Genomic DNA, 23131 nt, shown 5'->3' with positions numbered 1-23131 from the left:
AAACAGAATGAAGTGGTGACATGCTCCTACATGGGTGACACTTAAGAACATAATGATACCTAAAAGAAGTCAGACACAAAAGGCCATGTGTTATATAATTTCATTTATATAAAAGAATCTAGCAGGAGCAGAAAGTAAATAGTTGTCAGGGCTGGGGAGGGGAGAATGGAGAGTGACTAATAAAGAGCCTGAGGGTTCTTTTGTGGGTGATGATGTTCTGGAATTAGATAGGGTTGATAGTGGCACAGTTTTGTGAAAACGCTAAAAATCAATGAATAGTACATTTTAAAATGATGAATTTTGGGTGTGTGAATTATGAATTAACGATGGAAAATATGTGGAAAAGTTAATGATAATAACTACCATTATTAGAATACTTACATTCCAGATAATTGTGCTGAAGACTTTACATACATTATGAACTTTTACCCATGAGCAAACCTGTAAGGAAAATCCTAATGTTATCTTTATTGTACAGAGGAGAAAATTGTTAGAAAGATTAAATAACTTGTCCAAGGACCACAGAGCTAAGCAGTCTTGGAACTGGGAATACTGAGAATAGAAGCTGGGAGTGGAGTCTGGTCCCTGAGATGGGGTGTTGGACATGCTGATATTCTACAGCCAGAAAGATGTGTTTTTGTTGTCGTTGTACTCATTGGTATATGTGCTGGTATTTTGCTTCAAGTTTTCTTGAAAGAATAATTATATGAATTACTTTATGGCTTATGAGAATAGTAAACATTCATAGATTGACAACTAACTACAAACAGCATAGAGTAACTCAGTATATTTGGACAATATTTGTGAGGCAAATGGAAATCAATTTTAAAAGTCTCAAAGATTTTTATGGAAAGTAGTGTCTTTCTTTGTAACTAGAGGGTAATAATCAGATGACCTCATGTTCCAGGTCTAATTACTCTGTAACTGTAGGAACCGTGTACCTTAGGGCAACAGATATACTACCCTGCTTTCCTTTACATCCTCAGTTTCAGAAAAGGAGCCTGGGTCCAAGGTTCTTTCTGTGGTTCTCTAATAACTTTTTCATGTTCTGCAGGGAGTCCAGGAGTTTTGCCCAATGCGTTGGTTTCTTTCCTGTATAAACCAGGGAAAGTGCCTACAAGGAGCTCAGACCTATGAGTCTGCTCTTTGGTTGCCGTGAGCAAAGAGAAATCAGTGCTCTGGGACCCATAAGATGAGTGTCATTCTACGCTCTTCTCTTCCTCTAAATGCAATGGTAACTGGAGTTCTGATGAGGTGGGAACTTCAATGTTGGATGTACATGAGAAAGACACTATTGAAATGTAAAGATTGAAAGTTATCGGCAAAAGGAGTTCAGAGTTATTTGCATAAGGAGTTCAGGGTTTTCGGGATTTGATGAATCAAAAGTCCATCACCTTCTTCCCTCAAGTTTAAAACTTTAGAATGTGATTGGGTAAAAATAAATAAATAAATATAACAGAACTTCCAGTGCCAATGAAGGCAATAAGACACCTATAATAAAAGTATTATGAGACTAGAAGACTGTGGGGTGGGCCATTTTGTGCTTAAGACCAGGTATGGCGCACCTCCTTTTATTGCTCTGGTCCCTCCCACTCTCTCTATGTGCCTGTTCCTCAGCCTCTGTGGGTTCTAGCCCTATGGTGCATACCTGTGACCTTCATTTCAGCACTGTCCTTGGACTACTGAAGCCTGTCTGCCCACATTACTAGCAGAAATCTGGAAGTGTCTGGGTACATCCCCTGGCGTGGCCCTTGGCCAGTGAGTACACAAGTCCTAAAAGCCCAGCTCCTTTGCCTTGAGTCCGGGTAAACTATGGGGTGTAACTTCTACTCCAGAGTTCCCTGTAGCATGAGGCTGAGATGGGGTTTTGCCTGAAACCACACCCTTGCTCGGCTTCTTCTGCTTCCCCACTCTAATCTTACAGTTTTCTTTTCTCCATACTTTCTTAATAAGTACCACTTGCACACAAATCATCACCTCGTGGTTGCTCTGGCTTCATGAGATGGCAGAGTGGAAACTGTTCCATCATAGTTTGTGGAACATTCATACAATCTGAGGAAAAGATGTGATTGAATCGAAATAGATTTGATATTGTGAGCCCAGGTCAATTTTTTTTCAGGCCCATTTGCATTTTTAGCTGAGAAAATTGCCCACTGGTGCTGGTAAAATACTAAAAAAAAAATAAATAAAAAAAAATAAAAAAGTCACTGTAGCTTCAGCAGTGCTTTATACTAATGGCTGAGAGAACAGAATGAAAGCTCACATTGCTTTGGACACAATAGCGGATCACATAAAGGTGACAGTAGCTGCAGCCAGGGAGACAGGACAATTTTTCTTAACTAGGATTCTTGACTAGTTTTTATCTATAATCCCGAGGTGTCTGGTACTTAGAGGTAGCAGCAGTGGTATAATAGATCCTCCCAGCTCAGATGACCCAGCTTTCTGCCATGTTATCAAGTCCTCCAGCTTCAAGGAGAGAAGCATGAGGATGCTAAGGTTTCTTGGACATATTGGTGAATGGAGAACTTAGTAAGAAGTATTGGATTTCCCATGAATGTGAACAGCAAATAGCAAAATACGGCAACACAGTAACCAATCAACTAACTGCAAATCCATACCTTGCTTGCCTCCTTGAATCGATCCACATTTTTTCTTTTTCCATTTGCCTCTTCAGCGGGTCTGTTCATTGTCATTTCTAATCTGGATCAGTGTACCTATCTTTACTAGTTTCCCTATATTTATCTTTGCTTCCTTCCAATCCACTCTCCGCACTGTAAATACAATCAATCCTCTGCTTATAATAATCTTAAAACCTTCCTATGGCTTAAGACTCCCCCATGTCTCCCCATTATTTCCAGCATAAAGTTTAATCTCCTGAGCATGGATGTGAAGCTCTTTCAAGATCTGACCTGGGGACACTCTCAGGCTCATGTCCCATCCTCCTCTCCTGTGATTTTATGCACCATCCATCCTTCACACACACCTCTCTCTACTCTGTCTCACCCTCCCTGCAGGTGTAATTTGGACAGTTCCCTGTGCCTACCTATGCTCCCGTTTCTGCCACACTGTATAGTTTATACCCATTCATATCTGCCTGCCCTCTTGCTTCAATACATGGGACCTGGAATCTACCTACACTCTCTAGCGGGCACCTTGAGGATTTCTCTCCACTTTTTGAGTGTATGCTGTTGTTGGTGTTGACATTCATATCTCAAGAAAGATGAGAGAAGACAAGTTTGACATGAGGGTTTCTCCTAACTCAGACTGCTCAGAAAGATTTTCAAGATCAGATAAGCTGCTTGCTTTTGTGATAGCTGCCTACACGTTCAAATGCAGAACATTCTAATTGAGGGCAAGGAAGAATCACACCTCTCCCATGCCACAGCTTCTCTCTAGCATCCACAGGTATCTACCTCTAGACTAGAAGGGCTGTAACAATGCCTAGACTCAAAATGGACTCTTTTATTTCCTGCCCCAGCTTTCCTTGAAAACTCTTCTCGATTTCTTGGATGCTTACTTAGTTTCCATTACCTTTTGTGGTTTTTCTTGATGATGATTATGGGTGATGATGATAGTGATTTACCTGCAGCTAGTGAGGCTCACACAAAAACAGAAAAATCCATGCAGATTAATCTCCAGAAAATGTCTGCCTTTCTTCTTTCCTTTCTCCAGCCCCTTTCTGCAGTATTGATCCTACCTTTATCCCCTTCACAAAGCCTTGAAATAACCTGGCTCCCTTCATTCCTGGCCTGGCTTTGTGGTGGGTTTATTATGAACTCCGCTTTAGAGACTTTAAACAGTCTATAATCCCAGCCAGGCTCAAGCTCACCCAGTGCTGAAAGCCTGCTAAGTGAAGCATGACAAACACACTCTCATTTAGTGGTGACAGGTGACAGCTGGGACGATGATGTATCTATCCCATCAGCAGAAGCAGGACATTTATTTAGCAATACCGTTCATCCTCTTTCTCCTCTCAGGCTCACAATCCAACATCTAAATATCCTACTTCTCTGAGACAATTATTAGAACAGCTGAACTTCGATCTCACCCTTTCTAGAATCACCTACATAAAAGCATCGTCAGGCATGGATGTGACAAAGCCAGAAATGTGAGTTGGTGTCATTTGTTTCCCTCCCAGAGAGTGAGGCAGCATGACTGAGGCAAGGCCCAGGGGAGCCCATTATCCCAGCCTGAAATGACACACAAAACAGCATCCCGAGCCTTCCAAGTTCATTATGAAAGAGATGAAAAATAACATCTTTAGAATTATCATTTTTTAAATTGGCCTAATGAAATCATGTATGCTCCCCTCCCCTATGAGCTGGCTTGCTAATGATTCCTGCTTGCATTTGCCCTTGAAAATTGAAAAGACCTGCTATTGAATATAGAAAGAAACCCTCCAAAAGTTAAATCAGAATACTCTGGTTCCTCTTTGCTTAGCAGTTATGTATTGGTGTCTCTTTGTGGCTTTAGTTTGCATTTCCCTGATGACTGAAGATATTGAGCATCTCTTTATGTGCGTACTTGTCATTTGCATATCTTCTTCAGTGAAGCCTCTATTCAAATGTTTGCCCATATTGTATTAGGTTGGGTGCCTTCTTATTGATTTATAAGAGTTGTTTTGTACATCCCAGATACTTTCTTATTCTGTGGCTTGCCTTTTGTTTTCATAATATCTTTTAAAGAGCTTTGTTTTTAAAAAAATGCAGTCCAATTTACCCAGCTTTTTTCTTATGGTTCATCCTTTTTATGATACAAGCAATTAAGCTTACCCAATGGTCACAAATATTTTTCCTGTTTTATTTTAGAAGTTTTATAGTTTTATGCTTTACACTTATGATAATGAATAATGTTGATGTTTTTATATATAGTATCAAGTAATTATCAAGATCATTTTTTCCCATTTCAAATGAATTTCCAGCTGATCCAGCACCATTCATTGCAGAGATTTTCCTTTGCCTACTCTATCCCCTTAGCAATATTGTTATGAACTAATTGACTGTATATGTATGCTTTCTATTCTATTTCATTAATCTACATGTTTAACTTTTCACTAATGCCAATTACTATTGATCACCAAAGTTTGAAGTGTTAGCCAGGCCAAATTTGGAGCCTTTGACATCATGACCACTTCTCAACATCTGTTATGTATATAGGTTCTATTATTCTCATTCTCTTATCTAACTCTATTGGATCTTACACCAGCATGCCATCCTGGGCAGGATCTGTGATCTCTTCGCTTCAAATATTAAAATTTACCTCTCCAGTATTTCATTCCCTGAGAGCCCTGCTATGTACAAGGGGTAAGATTGACTGTGATGATGCCGATAATGTTTATCCTTTTCTGTTGATATATTTAGACTTTTCGATTTAGGATCTTTTAAAGGCAATACGTCAATGCAAAGATTGGTTTTCAGGGTGGTAACTTCAGACACCATAAGAAGTTTTCTACAATGAGGGGCACATTTTGAGATCATGTATACCCTGTGGCATCCCTTAAACCATTGTTCCACAAATGATGGCAATTGTACCATTAGTGATTTAAGAGAGGCATTTAGATCACATCCATACATTGTGTTTAAATATTCATAATTGTACATGTTTTTAATGATGTACTAAAAATGCAGCAACCAAACATATAGTTTCACAGACATTATTGATTATCAAAAGTGTGATACATTCAAGAAAACATAGAATCAATTTAAGGAAAAGTATAAATTAGATGATGATGAGATATATATATGCACCAAAATGATATGAGTGTAATTTGCAAAAGGCTGAAGTTTAAGTGGTACAACCTGGTAGATAAGCAAGCAAGGATAAGGATAAGTCTCCAACTTTCCTTTTCTGGGGGACACCAAAATGCTATTGGCACTCCTTGTGCATTCCCTTTATCTGGCTAGTTCCCTCATTCCCCAGTTGCTGAGCACATAGGCTGCTAACAGCTCACTGCTGCCTGTTCTCCTGAGTATTTACATCCTTGTCTCGTGTTAAAAAAATTATCCATGACCCTTGCAGAGAACAGTAAGACATTCTTAAATTAGGATCATAATGGTATGGACCACTGCAGTAGGGTTTTGCAGTGACAGAGAGAGATGGGGTTCAACTGTGAATATGACAAGGGAAAATAGGAATTTATAGGAGCAGGGTGGGGGGGTCAGTGAATGAAAAATTACTAAGAGAAGAAAAAATCAGAGTTGGGGAAGATTCTGGTTAAACAACCTGACAAGATTCTTGTTAAAGACTGGCCAGGGTGATTAGATATTACCTGGAAGATGGGGGAGAATGAGAAGGCTGATCGCATATTGAGAGTGATAAGATACCAAAGATGAGGAATTCTGGCTCAACTGACTTAGTAGGATTCTTGCTAAAATTGAACAATGCAGAAGCAAACCTAGAAAACCAAAAGTCAAGGGCTGGTTGAGAAAAGAATTCAGAAGAGCCTGACTAGAGTTTGGTCAAAGGGAGAATTTTTGTCTCCCTATCCCTCCCCATGGGATTCTCCTTCCCAAGACTGAGTAATTTTAGGTCTGAGTATGGGTCAACAATGCTTGACCCATATTCGTACCTGACTTCTTACTCTGCCTCCCTCATCCCCCTATCAATTTCACCTGAGAGCACTCCCTCAGGAAATCCCTTGCAAATGAATTCCTGTCTCGGGTTCTGCTTCTAGAGAATCTGTCCTAATAATTGCCCCGTGGAACATGGAACTGGATGGATACCTTCTGAGTCTCTGTAAATGATCTCATCTACTTTACCTTTTTTTCTTCTCTCGTCAGTCATATATTAGAGCCAGTGGATGCTTTAAAGACTACTGTCCATAATGATAAGTACTAGTTGCTCCTTTTGTGCCATATCTAAGTTTACTTCTTCACCATCATTTTTTTCTTTTTCTAGACCAGCTCTCATAGGATAAATGTTTCTGGATCTTTAATGGCATAAACCAATCCCTTTGCTCTTTCTTCTTTCTTCTGAACCCTATATAGAGCACATTGGTTTACCACTCATGAATACTCTTCCTGCATCATAAAATCACATGAAAAGAGGGTTCCCCCATGCCGGGCCCACTAAAGTTAAAGGAAAAGCTGCACTAAATGCCTTCTTATTTTTTTAAGCTCGAGGCAGAAAGGGTTCTTTTTTTTTCTCATTATAGAAATTGTTTTCTTCCTGCCCTTAAATATATCTGGAGATTTCAAATCATGGAAGCAATTTAGCTATCATAACTGCTATAATATAAAGATAATTTAAATTCAAACTAAATTGGCTAAAAAATGATAGATAAAACAGCTTAGAAAAGTCTGTATCAGGCTCTAGTCCAAAAATCTTTATTTCCCTAAAATGGTTTATCTTCTACATCATTAAATTTTTATTCCTATCACTCCTGGGTTGTTTGACCTAGGGGAATCTTTTATTGCCTCATATTATGACTTTAAATTTTTAAAAAATTGTGTTGAGGTGTAATGTGAATGCAGTAGGATGCACAAATCTTAGGAGCACCACCTGATGAAATTTTACTTACGCTTACCCTCCTGCAGTCATCACACAGATCAAGATGAAAGATATTCCAGTAGCATGAAAGCTTTCCTCATATTGCCTCACACTCAATACCTCCATGAGGTACCCATTATTCTGACTGCTGTTGTTATATATTTATTTACTTTTTCTTTTGATTCATATATATGGAATAATACAATAGCTATGTTTTTACATCTGGCTTGTTTTCCTAAACATTGTGTCTATGAGCACTATTTATACTCTGTCTTTATGTACTGTCTGTTCTTTTATATTGCTGCTTACTATTCCACTCATGAATATATCGTGATATGATGACCCATTGTACTGTGCTCTATAAGCACATGAAAGATGCTCAGCATTATCAGCTGTCTTAGTCAGTTTTATGCTGCTGTATCATAGTACCTGATTTTTCATGAACAGTGTGTTAGGCTATTTTTTTTGCATTGGTATGAAGAAATACTTGAGGCTGGGCAATTGAAAAAAAGGAGAGGTTTAATTGCCCCACTGTTCTGAAGACTGTACAAGCACAGTCCCAATATCTGCTGGGCTTCTGGTGAGGGCCTCAGGAAGCTTACACTCATGGCAGAAGGCAAAGGGGGAAGCTGGTGTATCACATGAGAGTGGGAGCAAGACAGAAGGAGAAAGGAGAGGTCCTAGACTCTTTTAAAAACCAGATCTTGTGAACTAACTGAGTGGAACTCACTGATCACCAAGGGGATGCTGCTAAAGCATGCATGAGGGATCTGTCTCCGTGATCCAATCACTTCCCACCAGGCCCCACTTCCAACATCGGGGATTACATTTCAACATGAGATTTGGAGGGGATAAACATCCAAACCATATCAAACAGAAACTTACTGGCTAACAACTCTAGAGGCTGGGAAGTCCAAGACTAAGGGAACACATCTGGCAAGGGTTCCTCCTTGTTACATAATCCCATGATGAAAGGAAAAAGAGAGGGCAAAAAGGGAAGGAGAGAGAAAAAGAGAGAGAGGGGGGAAGAGGGAGAAGGAGTTGGTGGTGGCAAGAGGAAAGGAAGGGATGGGCAAAAAGGAGCCCACCTCATCCTTTTACAAGAAATCCACTCCTATGATAAAAAACCCACTTCTGTTATGACAGTATTAACTCGTTCATGAGGTTACAGCCCTCATGGCCTAACCTCTTAAAAGTCCTGCCTCTTAATAGTGTTAAAATAATTAAACTCCAACATGAGTTTAAGAAGAAACAGATATTCAAACTACAGCATTAGTCATCATGGAAACTTAGTCAAAACAAAAATTTGATCCTACTTTGCCCACATTAGAATAGCTAGAATGAAAAAGAAAGAATACACATGTTGGCTAGGATGTGGAAAAATGAGAACATTCATATATTAGTGGTAGGGATGCAAAATGATGCAGCTGCATTGGAAAACAACCTGGCAGTTCCTCGTATATTAAGCATAGACCTACTATATGACCCAGCATTTCCACTGCTAGTTATACCTAAGAGAAAGGCAAACATATGTCTATAAAACCTGTACCTGAATGTTTAGAGTGGCATGAATTACAGTAGTAAAAATTGGAAACGACCCAAATATGCATCAACTGATTAATGGATATGCAAAATGTGGTGCATCCATACAGTGGAATATTATCTGTCCATAAAAAAAAATGGCAGTATATTTCTTCATGTTACAACATGGATGAACCTGGAAAACACGTTAAGTGAAAACAAAATCACAAGAGACCCCATTGTAATGATTTTATGTATATAAAATATCCGTAATAGACAAATCTATAGAGACAGAAAGTAGATTAGTGGTGCATAAAGCTGGTGGATTTGGCGGCGGGGGTGGGGAGGGGCCAAGGGAAGTGGCTGCTAATGATACAGGTTTTTTAGGGAGGTGATGAAAATGTTCTAAAATTGATTGTGGTGATAGTTGCACAACTGTGTGAATATAATATTAAGTTAGTGCAAACATAATTGCAATTTTTGCCTTTAAAAGTAAATGCAAAAAACGCAATTATGTTTGCACCAACCCAATAAATCCCATTGAATTATATACTTTAAATGAGTGGATGTATAGTATGTGAGTTATACCTCAATAGGGCTTGCATTATGTTTATACTGGACAAGATTGCTTTACCTTACTCTTTCATTTTTCTCTTCTAGGTCTATGATACAACTGGAATTGATGTTTTGTGCAGGATATAAGTTAAGACTCAGATGAATTGTTTTCCATGTGGATATCTAATTGTCACAGAACCATTTATTGAACAGATAGTCATTTTCCCATCACATTACAATGGCACCTTTACTGTAAAATGACATTTTTTGTTGTTTTTGTGGGTATGTTCCAGAGTTTCCTAACAAAATATCTTCTTTTTAAAAATTTTTCATTTTCCCCAATATATGGACTTCCTTCCTCTGCAATAACATTGTACATCCATTTTAAATGAAATTTTCATTATGTTGAGTCATCATTGAAATTGACTGCAAACACTGCTGGCCAAGTATAAATGGTATTTGTTTTCTTTAAAGTTTGGTTATATATATAAAAAGGCTTTAAAAACATAAGCACCCTTGGGTCTAGTAATTTTTCTTCCAATGTCTATACTAAGGAATTTGGAGATACATTTTAGTACAAAGATGTTTACTACAGTGTTACTTGTTTTTATAAAGGTGTTCTAAAACTCTAGGTTTGCAGAGTAGGAAATAACAGAACAGATTATAATGTATTCCATAAAAACAGTTTTCAAATAATATTTAATAATTTGAAATATTTGAAATATGAAAGTAAATGATAGACAATATAAAATATTTATATATTAGATCCCAGTTTTATCCATCTGTCTATATGAGAGAGAAGTATTACATTTGAATGAAGACAGAAATAAATTAAATGCCCTAACATTGGATATCTCTGAGTGGGTTTGTGAGTAATATTTACTTTCTTCCTTGTATCTCTCTTCTTAAAATTCTATAATATATTTCATCTAAAATGGGTGCACAATATCACTATGGAGGAAGGAAGTACATAATATTGATGAATGTTCATTTTTTAACCACATTGAATCCAGCCTTACCACCAATGAGTTCGGTAATCTCAACTATATTTCCTATTGTCTCTAATGGTCAAACTCTCAAGTATAAAATGTGAATGGTCACTGCTCTTCTGTGTCATTATAAGGATAAAATGAGATTGTATAAGCAAATCTTTTAACAAAATTGAACATGTTATAAGAACTCAGTAAATAATTGTTATGTATTATAAATTTTAATCTTTTTCCTATAGTTGAACATTTAATTATTTCCTCTTTTTTACTTGTAGAAAGAATGGTGTAATACATATTCATTCCCAAAAATCTTTGGTTATATCTTAGAGTATTTTTACAGGCTCAAGTTCCCAAAGTTGCACAAAATTATGTTCATTGACATATGTTTTTAAATTGGATTTCAGAAAAATTGTATCAATTTATATACTTCTGTCATTATGATGTAAGAAGGCCTATCCCAATAAACCTTTATTAGCAGGTTAGGAAAAAACCACAAGTCAGCTGATTTGAGCTTGAATTTGTTTGATTACTGGAGAATTTGCACTATTTACTTAAAATGTATTAGCCAGTAATATTTCATTTTTTTGTGAATTGTTTGTTTTTGTCCTTTGCCTTTAAAACAATGTATTTCTGTAAATACACATTTTTAAATATCTTTGGCTAGTTTGTATAATTTATATGATTTTCAATCTTAACTTATGAAATCAAATATCATTTACATTAATTTCTGTAATTAATTTTTCAAAAGATGATTTCATGTATAAAGAGTTACACAAATAATATATAGCCATTATATTAAAAATCAGATAATTCAAAAAATATAAAATATTTTCAAAATCACTCCATATTTATTACTCAAAAGTAATCATTGTCAATATTTAAGCATATTATTTCAGGTATATATGTAGCTATGCATGCATATTATTTCAGATATATATGTATATAGGCATGTATATAATGATGAATAATAAAAAAATACAAATACTTTTTACAAAGATGGTATCTCACAGTAATGCTACACTTATTTAGACATAGTTAGAATTTACATCTAATGGGGGGGAAATTGCATTGAAATTAGAAGTATTGAACCTCAGATAAATGTTTCTTCACCACCTGACATTAATTACCAAAAAAAAAATATGAAATTAACAAATTAAATTAGAGGCACTTTAAGACATTAGAGTAATTTTTTTTTAACTTTGTGTTTCAAATTTAGATAGGCTCTATTGATTCCCTTCTCTGAATGATAAGGGAACTAGAATATTCTCTCCAAACTCCCCTATGACATCTGGTGTTTATGTATTATAAACACATATTTGATGTTTATTTATGTTTACATTGACAAAAATGTTATAATCAATATACTGGTTATTGTTTGATCTTGATTTTAAAGTTTAGAGGATTCAATGATCATTACCTTTACTTTTATGTTGAATTTTTCCTCCATTCTTGAATTTTAAACTTGGATTTATTTCTAGATTGGTTTGATTTTTTTATATATATATATAAGCAGGGTTTATGACTGCTGTGATCTCCAATCTTGCATGTTTGAACATGTAGCTATTATATGTGAATAAATATAACGGGGAACAAATATTTCAAGCTGTATCTTCTATCCCTTAGAATTTTGTCCCATTGTATCCAATATCGAATACTGCCATCGGACTAGTCTGCAATATCCTTTTGATGAGCATTTTGGTTTGTGTTGTGGTTTCTAATGTTGTGAATACTCTTATGTTTTGTTTTGTTTTGTTTTGTTTTTGCCTTGTTTCTTAACCTATCCTTGAAATCTATGGTTGAATTTGAACTCCAAAGAAAATTTGTTGTCACCTGTGGTCTGGAATCACATCACCATAACTAATGGACACTTGGACGAGCCTTTCAGAAAAACAGTATTTAGGCCGGGCGCGGTGGCTCACGCCTGTAATCCCAGCACTTTGGGAGGCCGAGGCGGGCGGATCACAAGGTCAGGAGATCGAGACCATGGTGAAACCCCGTCTCTACTAAAAATACAAAAAATTAGCCGGGCGCGGTGGGGGGCGCCTGTAGTCCCAGCTACTCAGGAGGCTGAGGCAGGAGAATGGCGTGAACCCGGGAGGCGGAGCTTGCAGGGAGCCGAGATCGCGCCACTGTACTCCAGCCTGGGCGACAGAGCGAGACTCTGTCTCAAAAAAAAAAAAAAAAAAAAAAAAAAAAAAAAAAAGAAAAACAGTATTTAGAATACAGAATATTGGCTGGGCAGGGTAGCTTGTACCTATAGTCCCAGAACTTCAGGAACCCCAGACAAGAGGATCGTTTGAGCCCAGAAGCTGAAGACCAACTTGGGCAAAATGATGAGATCCTGTGACTACAAAAAATTTAACAATTAGCTAGGTGTGGTGCAAAGTGGGACCCAATATCTAAAAACAAAAACAAAAAATACATAATATCTATATTTGACTCCAGACAGCACTATAGTGGCAAGTGTCAGGCAGTATTTTTATTGCTTCCCATCTTGTTCAAGATTTTGCAGTCTTAAAAAAGGTGGCTTTATAATATTATTCATGGTTTCTTTGAAGAAACAGTTTTCTCTATTTTTCCGTGATATTTTTTCTTTTTCTAATTGGGGTAAAGGAACAAAAGTTAGGGAATAGGCATTAGTTTATAAAAATTTTAAGAGGTAAGAATAAAAGTTTGTTCTACCATGTCTAATTTATATTTGTCTTGTGTGAGAAGTCAAAATTCAAAAATTAAATACTTTATGATATAAAACTTTATGTTTTACACATCAACATATGATGTCTTTAAATAGAAACATGAAAAATTAGTAGACAAAGGCTGGCTAAGTAGTTAAACATAAAGTGTTCAAATTAATCATAAATATTTTATATAGTAACTTACAAGATTGGATATTTTTTTCTCCAGTTTGGCTTCTCAAGATTCATACACATAACTGTTGTAGTTATATGAAACCAGCAAAACCCTGATATCAAAGCATGAGAAAAAAATTAAATTAAATACTAATATACTTCATTAACCAGACATAAATATTCTTTAGAAAGATTTAGCAAATTGAATTCAGCAATATGTAAACCATAACCAAGTCAGAATTATCCAAGGAGTGTGAAGTTGATTTGGCATTTGAAAAGCAATGAATATAATGTGCTAAATTAATATAATAAAGGAAAAGTATGATCAGCTCAATAGATATTGAAAATCATTTCATGAAATTTTACACTAATGCTTAATAAGTGAATCCCTTAGCAAGTTAGGAATAGAATTTCTTCAACTTATAATTTAAAACAATGGCATTTTCATAATTTCAAAAATTAAATTCTAGAAATCTAATTAATGAATTACATGTAATATCTCCATGCTGAAAACGGTTAAAACATTGCTGTGAAAAATTAAAGAAGTCCTAAGTAAAATGAGAAATATACTAAGTTAGTGGACTGAATGACTCAAAATTTGTAGATATCAAATCTTCCTATATTAACTTATGGGTTCAACACAATCCCAACTAAAACTTCAGGAATCTTCCTTATGGAAACGATAAGCTGATTTTAAATAAATATGGAAATGTAAAAGATCTAGAATACTGAAATAATTGTGAAGAATAAAATCAAGAATTAGACTACACGATTTTAAGACTTCCTAAAGATTGACAGTAATTTATACAGTGTGATTGTGGTGTAAAGATAGACAAGTATAAAGTGGAATAAAATAGAAAGCTCAGAGATGGAACTCAGATATCTAGCAGCATAGTGGGAAAAAATATAATGTTGGAACATCATCTATTCTATGCATATTCACATGCATAGAATATTCTATGCATATTCACATAGAAAAAAACTTGACCATTATCATACACAAATATTAATTTGAAATAGCTCATAGACAAAAGTTAGCAAAGATACTATAAAGTTATTAAAAAAAGCACTAACCTAAAAAAAAGCAAATTCACAAATAAGATTTTATCAAAATTAAAATCACATGCTAATCAAAAACAACACCACTATAAAAATGGAAAGGCAAATCATAGACTTTGGCAATATGTGCAATATATATGTAACAAAAAAACTCATATCCTGAACGAAGAATTTCTACAAATCAATACTAACATAAAGTGAACCCAACTAAAAGAGGTGAAACATTTGGACAGATACTACACAATAGATGGATAAAAGGCCACCAATCACATGAGAAAATGATCAATATCATTAATTATCAAAGAAATGCAAAATAATATCACAGGAGATATACTATACACACATGTCAAAATAATATAAAGACTGACATTCATCAGTGTTGACATGTAGAGAACCTGGAAATATGCATACATTGCTAGTGAAAGTATAAAGTGGTATAATCACTTTGAGAATTAGTTTGACAATCCAAATAAAATTAAAAATATATCTACTCCATGTCTTAGTTATTCCACTTTTAGGTAGATATTCAGGAGAAATAAATGTATGCATAGGAATATTCATAACAACTTAATTCATAATACTACAAAATACAGAATGTTTCATATGTCCATCAACAGGTGAACAGGCAAACTGTAGAAAGAGAGTATGCTAAAACAACTTCAAAACAAGAAGCAACAAGCTACTGATGAAAGAAATGCTATAGTTGAAAATGTTACATATATGTTAGAAGCCACATGCAAAAGAGTATACATACTTAGATGTCAGAATAGTGGCTGCTTCTGTAGAAGTGTAAGTGATTGACTAGAAAAGACAGGAGGAAATTTCTGGACTACTAGAAATATTCTAGACAACTTAATGGGAAAAAACTCTTTTAAACTGATGATGTTGGAACAATTGTATATTTATACAGAAAAAATACTTGACTATCATCATACACAAATATTAACTTGAAATGGATTGTAGACAAAAAATAAGCCAAGAATATCTTTATTTGGGTTATGATTACATTGCTGCACATATTTGCCAAAATCGTTTGAACTTTGTACTTTAGATGAGTTCATTTTCCTGTGTGAGTATTGTATCTCTCAATAAAGTAGATTAAAAAACAGAAGCAATATTTGCCACACACTAAATACTTAATTTTCTTTATTATATAAAACATTTATATAATGTTTTCCTTGCAATATCAATAACATGATATTAAGATAAGTGAAAAATATGAACAGGCATTTAACAAAATTAAATTTAAATAGTCTATAAATTTATGGAATTGCATATAACCTCATTTATTTTAAAAACATGCAAATTAAATAACCATGTAACCATACTCACCTCTCAAAATGGCAAGAGTTGAACAGTGATAAAATGTAAATATTTGCCAATATGTACTATATGAGCATGTGGAGAAATCCTACTGTCATGCATTGTTTACAGGAATCTAAAATTGGTAGGCTTGGCACACCCTCATTGCAGTTCATTTAGCAGTATCTTTCAGATTTTTTAAAAGTCATGTTTAAAACATAAATTCCACTTCTAGAGTTCTCCTAGATTTTCTCCCATAAAGAATCCAATGAAATATGAATAAAAATTTATTCCCCATCACTGGCTGTAGAAACAAAAATTTGGGAGCAATAAAAATAATCATCTACAAAGAAGTAAGTAAATTATGGTATATTTCTAGACTTTGGAGGGACCACTATATGGTTTCTTAAAATGAAGTAAAACTGTTTTTGCTAATATGAAAATCTCTCCAAGACAGAGTGCTAAGTGAGAAAGAGGACAGTGTAACAATATGCTCCCGTCCAGGGAGATCACGTTAGGAAATACATGCAGATGACTCTTGTGGTTGGTCACTCTGGAGAGTAAAACTGGGTACTAGCTTGGGCGGGTGGGAGCTCCAACATTTTATTCTATTTTAACTTTGTTTAAAATAGAGATATACAAATAGGGCTCGAGGGCTGCTAATGAGATATTTTTACAATATTTTCAGAGGCAAAAAAGATAAAAAACATCGAGGCAAAAAAGATAAAAAGCATCAAGAGGCAAGCTTGTTGTTTCAGAAGGCACTCTGATTTTTTTAACCAATTAACAGTAGTAATTTGGTTTCTAAGTTTTCCAACCTAATATTATCCACATTTTATATGTAAAAGAAAGCACTAAATATGAAGGAAGGGTTTATATGGCATTTTTATATATAACTAACAGATGCAGAAAGATTCTGTGGTAAAAGCCAAAAATGGTTACGAATTATTCCCCTCCCTGTTTCCTTGTCTTTTTGCAATATGATTCAGTAACTTCTCCCACCAAAATATGAAGTTTATTTCATTCTTTGAATCTGAAGTTGTCATGTGACTGATTTGGGCCAGTTGAATGAAACAAAAGTGATGGTATGATACTTATTGTAGGCTTCAAGCCCTCTTGCATGCTTGAATTCTCCTTATTGGAATCTTGCCGTGATACTAGGTGGACAAGCCCAAGATAACTGGTCAGATAATCATAGTCACATGGCCCACTTGCTCCCATTACTCCAGCTTTTAGACAACTAATCAAAGAGGTAGAGCCGCCTAGAAAGAACTGGCAGCTGACCATGAAATGCAGGCCTGAGCCCGTAAAGAACAAGAGAACTACCCAGATGTTTCTAGCCCAAATTGCTAATCCACAGAACTGAAAGTTAGTTAATATTTGTTGTTTTAAGTTACTAAGTTTTAAGACTCTTTAATGTGCAACAAAAGCTAACCTATACAAGATCTTTGGGGTCCATATTTTATCCAAGATTGTTTCTTTGTCCATTTGTTTCATTTGGTTTCATTTAGGCAACATAAAATGGGCACCTACAATGTGTCAAACATTGAGTGAGGGTATATGATGCCATGCCTACTCTCAGAATGGCAGTCATTCGGTTGATACCTCATAGCTAAGAATAAAGAATCTGGAGCCAGACTGCCCCATCTCATGTCTACCTCTGCTGTGTAATTATGCAACTATCCAAGGTTTTTAGTGCTTCTAGTTTTTTATCAGTAAAATGAAAACAACAATAGCACATACATTCCTGGGCTGTCATGGGGATTAAATGAGTTAATAGTTATACTGAACTTGAAGCAGTGAAGGGTAATGAAATTTTAAAAAAATTAATATCTAAAATTGGAAAAGTTTCCTTTTTTGCCTAAAATAACTAAACAATTGCTGGTAAGTATTGTCAAGATACACTTCATCTGAGGAGTCCCGTCCCCTGTTGCTGTGAGTATTGTTTGCTTCCAGATAACTGCTTTCCTCCTTCTACTGCGACCTTGGTCTAGGGGAGTTGTCTCACCAAGAAATATATGGGAGGTATGGGGTTACACTAAATTTCTGGGGATAATCTGTAGCTGATTGGTAAGAGGGTTCAAAGGACCAGCCTCTTTGCCTCAGGGTACGACTTGGTCTCTGGTGCCCTTCATTCTCTATAGCTTCCTGTAGGATCCGACCGAGATGAAACCTCAGCTGAGCCACATCTTTGCTGAGTTTCTTCTCCTGTCCTATCCTACTTTCCGCACTTCTCCTAAGAGCACTCTTCCAACTAATCACATGCATTTAAATCCCCATCTCAGACCCTGCTTCTAGGGAAGCTGGCCTAAAATAAGTATGAAATGTTATTTTCTGACCTTGCACCAGCAGCCTGCCAGGGAAGTTCAGAATGATTTAGCAAATCAAATTTGAACAGTGACAAGATAATAGGATACTAATTATAGCAGCTACCAGGAGAGGAGAGGCTCTTTGCAAGACCACCAGAAAGAAGAATGAAGTACAATGCACATGCGGCTGCTTTGTCTCCCTTCTATCCCTCTGAACATTAAGTTCTGCTACGCACAGTGCCTGTCTTCTCAGATCACCACAGTGGGAAGGCTGAGCCTGTGGTGATTCTCAATGGACACTTGTTTGGCTTAAATTGGCAACACACTTCTTGATAGAGCACCATGATCTTCAGAGTGATGCTATTGCCCCTGCAGAGTCTTCTGGGTAGGTCTTTTGTATGTCAAAGACTGAATGACAGCAGGATACCTAGTCTTATTAGTTTCCCTGATTCAAGTCATTTTCCTCATTTATCAACCATTTATGGGTCACAAGTTCTGGAAGACAGAAAACATGGAAAGATCACCCAATGTGAGATACTAGACAATCAGCAACCTTGTTCAAACAGGATCAGGTGTTTCATCGAGGAAAGAGAGAGACCCACCTGGGAATTCTAGGACAGTACTTACTCCAGTGTGTGTGACTAGAGAACCTCTCGTTAAAGTGTGTATTTGTGAGCTCTACCAATTTCAATGTTGAAGTCCATACCTGCTCCAGGGTACAGAGGAGGCCCATACAGCTACAGCCATGTTATCTCAATGCCCACCAAAATGGATGAAATAACACCAATGTGGCCTGGAACAATTAAAATCAACTTTAGATTTTAACTGACTAATTTAACTGAAGAATCTGTTCCAGTAGGTTTGGGTTGGGGGCCTGAAACTCTGAATCTTGAATGAACTGAGCACCCAGGTGATGCCACAATTTGAAGAGCAAGGCTCAAAGACAATCTTTTTCTGATCCTGGGTTTCTAATTTCCCTCTGGATCTCCTACCCACGGACATTTTTAAATAAGAATAGGCCAATTTGGCCAGGCACGGTGGCTCACGCCTGTAATCTCAGCACTTTGGGAGGCCAAGGTGGGCAGATCATGAGGTCAGAAATTCGAGACCAGCCTAACCAACATGGTGAAAACCCATCTCTATTAAAAATACAAAAATTAGCCAGTTGTGGTGGTGGGAGCCTGTAATCCCAGCTACTTGGGAGGCTGAGGCAGGAGAATCACTTGAAACTGGAAGGCAGAGGTTGCAGTGAGCCAGCCTGGGCAACAAAAGCAAAATTCCATCTCAAAAAAAAAAGCCAATTTATTCATGTATTGATTAGTTACTATGAATCATGCACTGCTCTAGGCACTGGGGAACTGTCAATGAATAAAACACTAGCAGTGCCTGTTCGCAGGGATTTTACATCCTACTGAGGAGATAGACAATACACAGGAAAATAGGAAGTATATACCTGGGGATGGAAATAAGGGCTATGTGTTAAAATAAGGCAGGGAAAGAATGGAGAGTGAGTGGGCAGGAAGGGTGATACAGTTCAGATAATTTTCCCCTCCAAGTCCCATGTTGAAATGAGATCCCTAATGTTTGAGGTAGAGCCGGGTGGACCTGCCATATGACCTATGTTTGGGTCATAGGGTAGTTGCCTCATGAACAGCTTGGTGCCATTCCTGCGTAATGAGTGCATTCTTACCATTAGTTCCGAGATCCAATTGTTAAAAAGAGCCTGGCATCTCCTACTCTCTTCCTTCCTCTCACCATGTGAGACTCCCCTTCCTCTTTTCTTTCTGCCATGATTGGAAGATTCCTTAGGCCTTCACTAGAAACAGAGGCTGGTGCCATGCTCCTTGTACAGCCCACAGAACTGTGAGCCAAATAAGCTTCTTGTCTTTATAAATTACCCAGCCTCAGGTATTCCTTTATAGCAGTGCAAAATAGGCTGGGACAGAGGGGTGCTACTTTAAATAGTTTGGTTAAATAAGGAGTCTCTGATGAGGTGACATTTGAACAAAGGCTTATGGGACCTGAAGGAATAAACTATATTCCTGGGGGAAGACATTTCAAAGAGCACAAACAGTGTGTGCAAAGATCCCAAGGAAGGAGCAGAGCAAAGAAATAGCAGGGAGATCAGCCAGGCTGGATTGAAGTAAATGATGGGGAAGTGGAAAGAGTTGAACCCAGGTGGAAGATCACCAGATTCATAAGACCATAAAATTTTAGTTCAAGTGGATTGATGAGTTAGTAGAGGGTTTAGGACAGAGCAGGACATGATGTGACTTTCATTTTCAAAAAATTGCTCTGGCTTTCTATACAGACCGTAAGGGAGAAAGGAGAGAGAGAGTTACAGATCTATTGCTGTTGATGTTGATGTTGATGCAAACTCGGCTCCTTGCAGTGAAAGGCAAAAGTGGTGAGAGTCTAGATAAATCCTACAGCTGAGGAAGCAGGTTTTTCTAATGGATTGAATGTGCAGAGTGAAAGTCAAGGATAACTCCAGGATCTGGATATAAGCACCTGAAAAAATGGACTTGCCATTACTGAAAAGACTCTAGGAGATACAGATTTGAAAGAAATATCCAGTTTAATTTTTGCTATGTTCGCTTTAAGATGTCTTTTTACCTCTCAAAATGATGCACTTAACAGGCGGTTGGAATAATGAGCCTAGCAGAAAGTTGGGACTGGAGATGTAATTTTGAGAACCATTAAAAAGCAAAGGGACTGGATGAGATCAAATAAGGAATGAGTATGAACAGCAAAACTGTCCTTGGAACGAGCCCTGGAAGACCGCATTAGGGGTTGGTGAGATGAGGCAAAAGAGACAAGGAGACTGGGCAGGAATCGCCGAAGAGGTAGAATGAGACCTAAACAGGAGTGGCATCCCTGAGTAAAGAGAAGTAATGAAGAGACCTTGGTGGAAAACGTATGGCAGAGTGGCATGACATAAATGAAACTTCCTTAGCTAAAAATCTGCAATGTAGAGTTCTCTCCCAATATTTATTTTTCTCTGCTTTAAGAAAATGAATCCTAAAAATCAATCAATATGAGAATAAAGATACACAAAAGATTTTTTACAAAAACAAAACAAAGTGAAGCTCCATGTCTGACCAGGCATGCATTTGCAGCTGAAATCCTATATTTCTTTTATTTATTGTCACAGTATTATGCACAAATTGGCATTTAGAAGGATTGCCTCTGGGCCTCCATGAGTACATAAATGATCAAAGATTTAATTATTTGCCCAAAGTAGAGTCATGCATTTTAGAAAATATGTTAAATAATAAATGTTGATATTTTAAGAAGAGTTCCAAGGCATCCATTCACTGTAATGTGGTAGAATTGGGACAAGAACACATGAGTGAATAAAGACTAGGTGCTTCTGGAGTTCTTGTCTCTCATTTCTCTCCATTTATTTTTTAAAGTCAACATTTTTCTATCATTCCAAAGTTAAGTGGAGAAAGGAAAATTTTAAGGTGAATAATTCATATTGCCACAGAGAGACAAAAAAAAAAAAATCCTATCATGTAATTTTCTCTACTGTCTTTGTGTAATTGTAGTATGAACTAGAAACCAGAGAACCACACATCAGAAACTGTGTCTGTGAAGATATTTTCTGGACTTGGAACAACACAAGGGTTAATAAAAGTAAACCACAGCAGCCACTATTTGTGGCTATTTATTGGGGCAGTGCTGCTCTTGATTGAGCCCATGCCTACACTTATACTATGCATTTCCTCTTTTCTCCCCTGGAGAAAATGCTTTCACTCATCTGACTTCCCTATCTATTATTTGGGGGAGTTGTGTTGTCCAATTCAATGCCCAGCTAGATTCTAGCTTCTAGACTAGGGCCTAAGAAGAAGCCCCCTCACACCCTCACATATCCTTATTTTCATCTAGCTCCTTGCACCCACTTCCTCCCATAGTGTCTGGATCCATTTTCCACCAAGTCCCACTGTATACCTATATTAGAGTTCTCTAGAGGAACACAACTAATAGGATAGCTGTATATATAAATGTGAGTTTATTAAGGAGTATTGACTCACACGATCACAGAGTGAGGTCCTACAATAGGCTGTCTGCAAGCTGAGGAGCAAGGAAGCCAGTCCGAGCCCCAAAGCTGAAGAACTTGGAGTCTGATCTTCGAGGGCAGGAAGCATCCAGCATGGGAGAAAGATGTAGGCCAAAAAACTCAACCAGTCTAATCTTTTCACGTTCTTTTGCCTGCTTTTATTCTAGCCACCCAGATTGAGGGTGGATCTGCCTTTCCCAGCCCACTGAGTCAAATGTTAATTTTCTTTGGCAACACCCACACAGTCATTCCCAGGAACAATACTTTGCATCCCTCAATCCAATCAAGTTGACACTCAATGTTAACCATCACGATACCCAACAATCCCATCTAGCTTTCAACTCTCTCTTTTTTTTCCCCATTACTTAAAGAGGAAGATGAATCTGCAATCCCCTAAACCCGGACAGCTTCCAGGCTCTTGGGTTTTCTCCTTTGTTGGCCAAGCCTTCCTACCATCACTCTCAGATGGTTCCTTAGGTTGTACAAGTTAACAATCACCTCTAGACCATTGCCATTAAAAAGGTGGGCAGAAACCTCAGAAGAGGAAATAAAGTTCAGTGAGAAGCTGTGGGTGGAAAGGGAAGGATGATGAGAAGTGGGGAAGGCAATCAGCTACTTGTGTTAGAGTACTTTGAGATAGAATATTTAGAAAAGTTTCTGTGGGTTATGTTTTTGTCTCTGCATGTGAAAGCACAAACCACCTCTGCTCTAAAGATCTACAGGAGAGATTGCCCTATCTGTGGGAAGTTTTATTCTGTAACTAAAGGACAAAAAAGGGCAAAAGTGAAGTAAGAATTCAGAGGGACAAGAAACTCATCGGGATTAAATACCCTGGGTAAGAAATATTGGTTTAAAGATAAATATATGCCATGGATGCTAATACAAAGCAAATGAAATAGAGGCAGCATCAAATTATTGTTTACAGGCTTTCTCTCTTACTTGTTCAGCATTTTCCTGAACTCATCTGTCCTTAGTGTGTATCAAAGGATAATTAGT

The 23131-nt window shown here is 36.9% G+C and overlaps 1 long non-coding RNA gene across 2 annotated transcripts in view; it reads right to left on the bottom strand.

The window, feature by feature from the left end:
• Positions 1-379: 379 nt before the first annotated feature.
• The window catches only part of LOC126929344 (uncharacterized), a 41239-nt gene continuing 18487 nt past the window's right edge, over positions 380-23131 (bottom strand). The window contains exon 7 of one of the 2 annotated variants that reach the window (XR_007717155.1): positions 380-441. This is a non-coding gene — a long non-coding RNA (uncharacterized LOC126929344). Of the gene's footprint in view, positions 442-13437; positions 13516-23131 lie in introns of those variants that run through there. The other variant, XR_007717154.1, reaches the window with a different exon arrangement.

Source organism: Macaca thibetana, chromosome 10, assembly GCF_024542745.1.
Source record: "Macaca thibetana thibetana isolate TM-01 chromosome 10, ASM2454274v1, whole genome shotgun sequence".
NCBI lineage: Eukaryota > Metazoa > Chordata > Mammalia > Primates > Cercopithecidae > Macaca > Macaca thibetana.
This window is presented reverse-complemented; position numbering and strand designations above follow the sequence as displayed.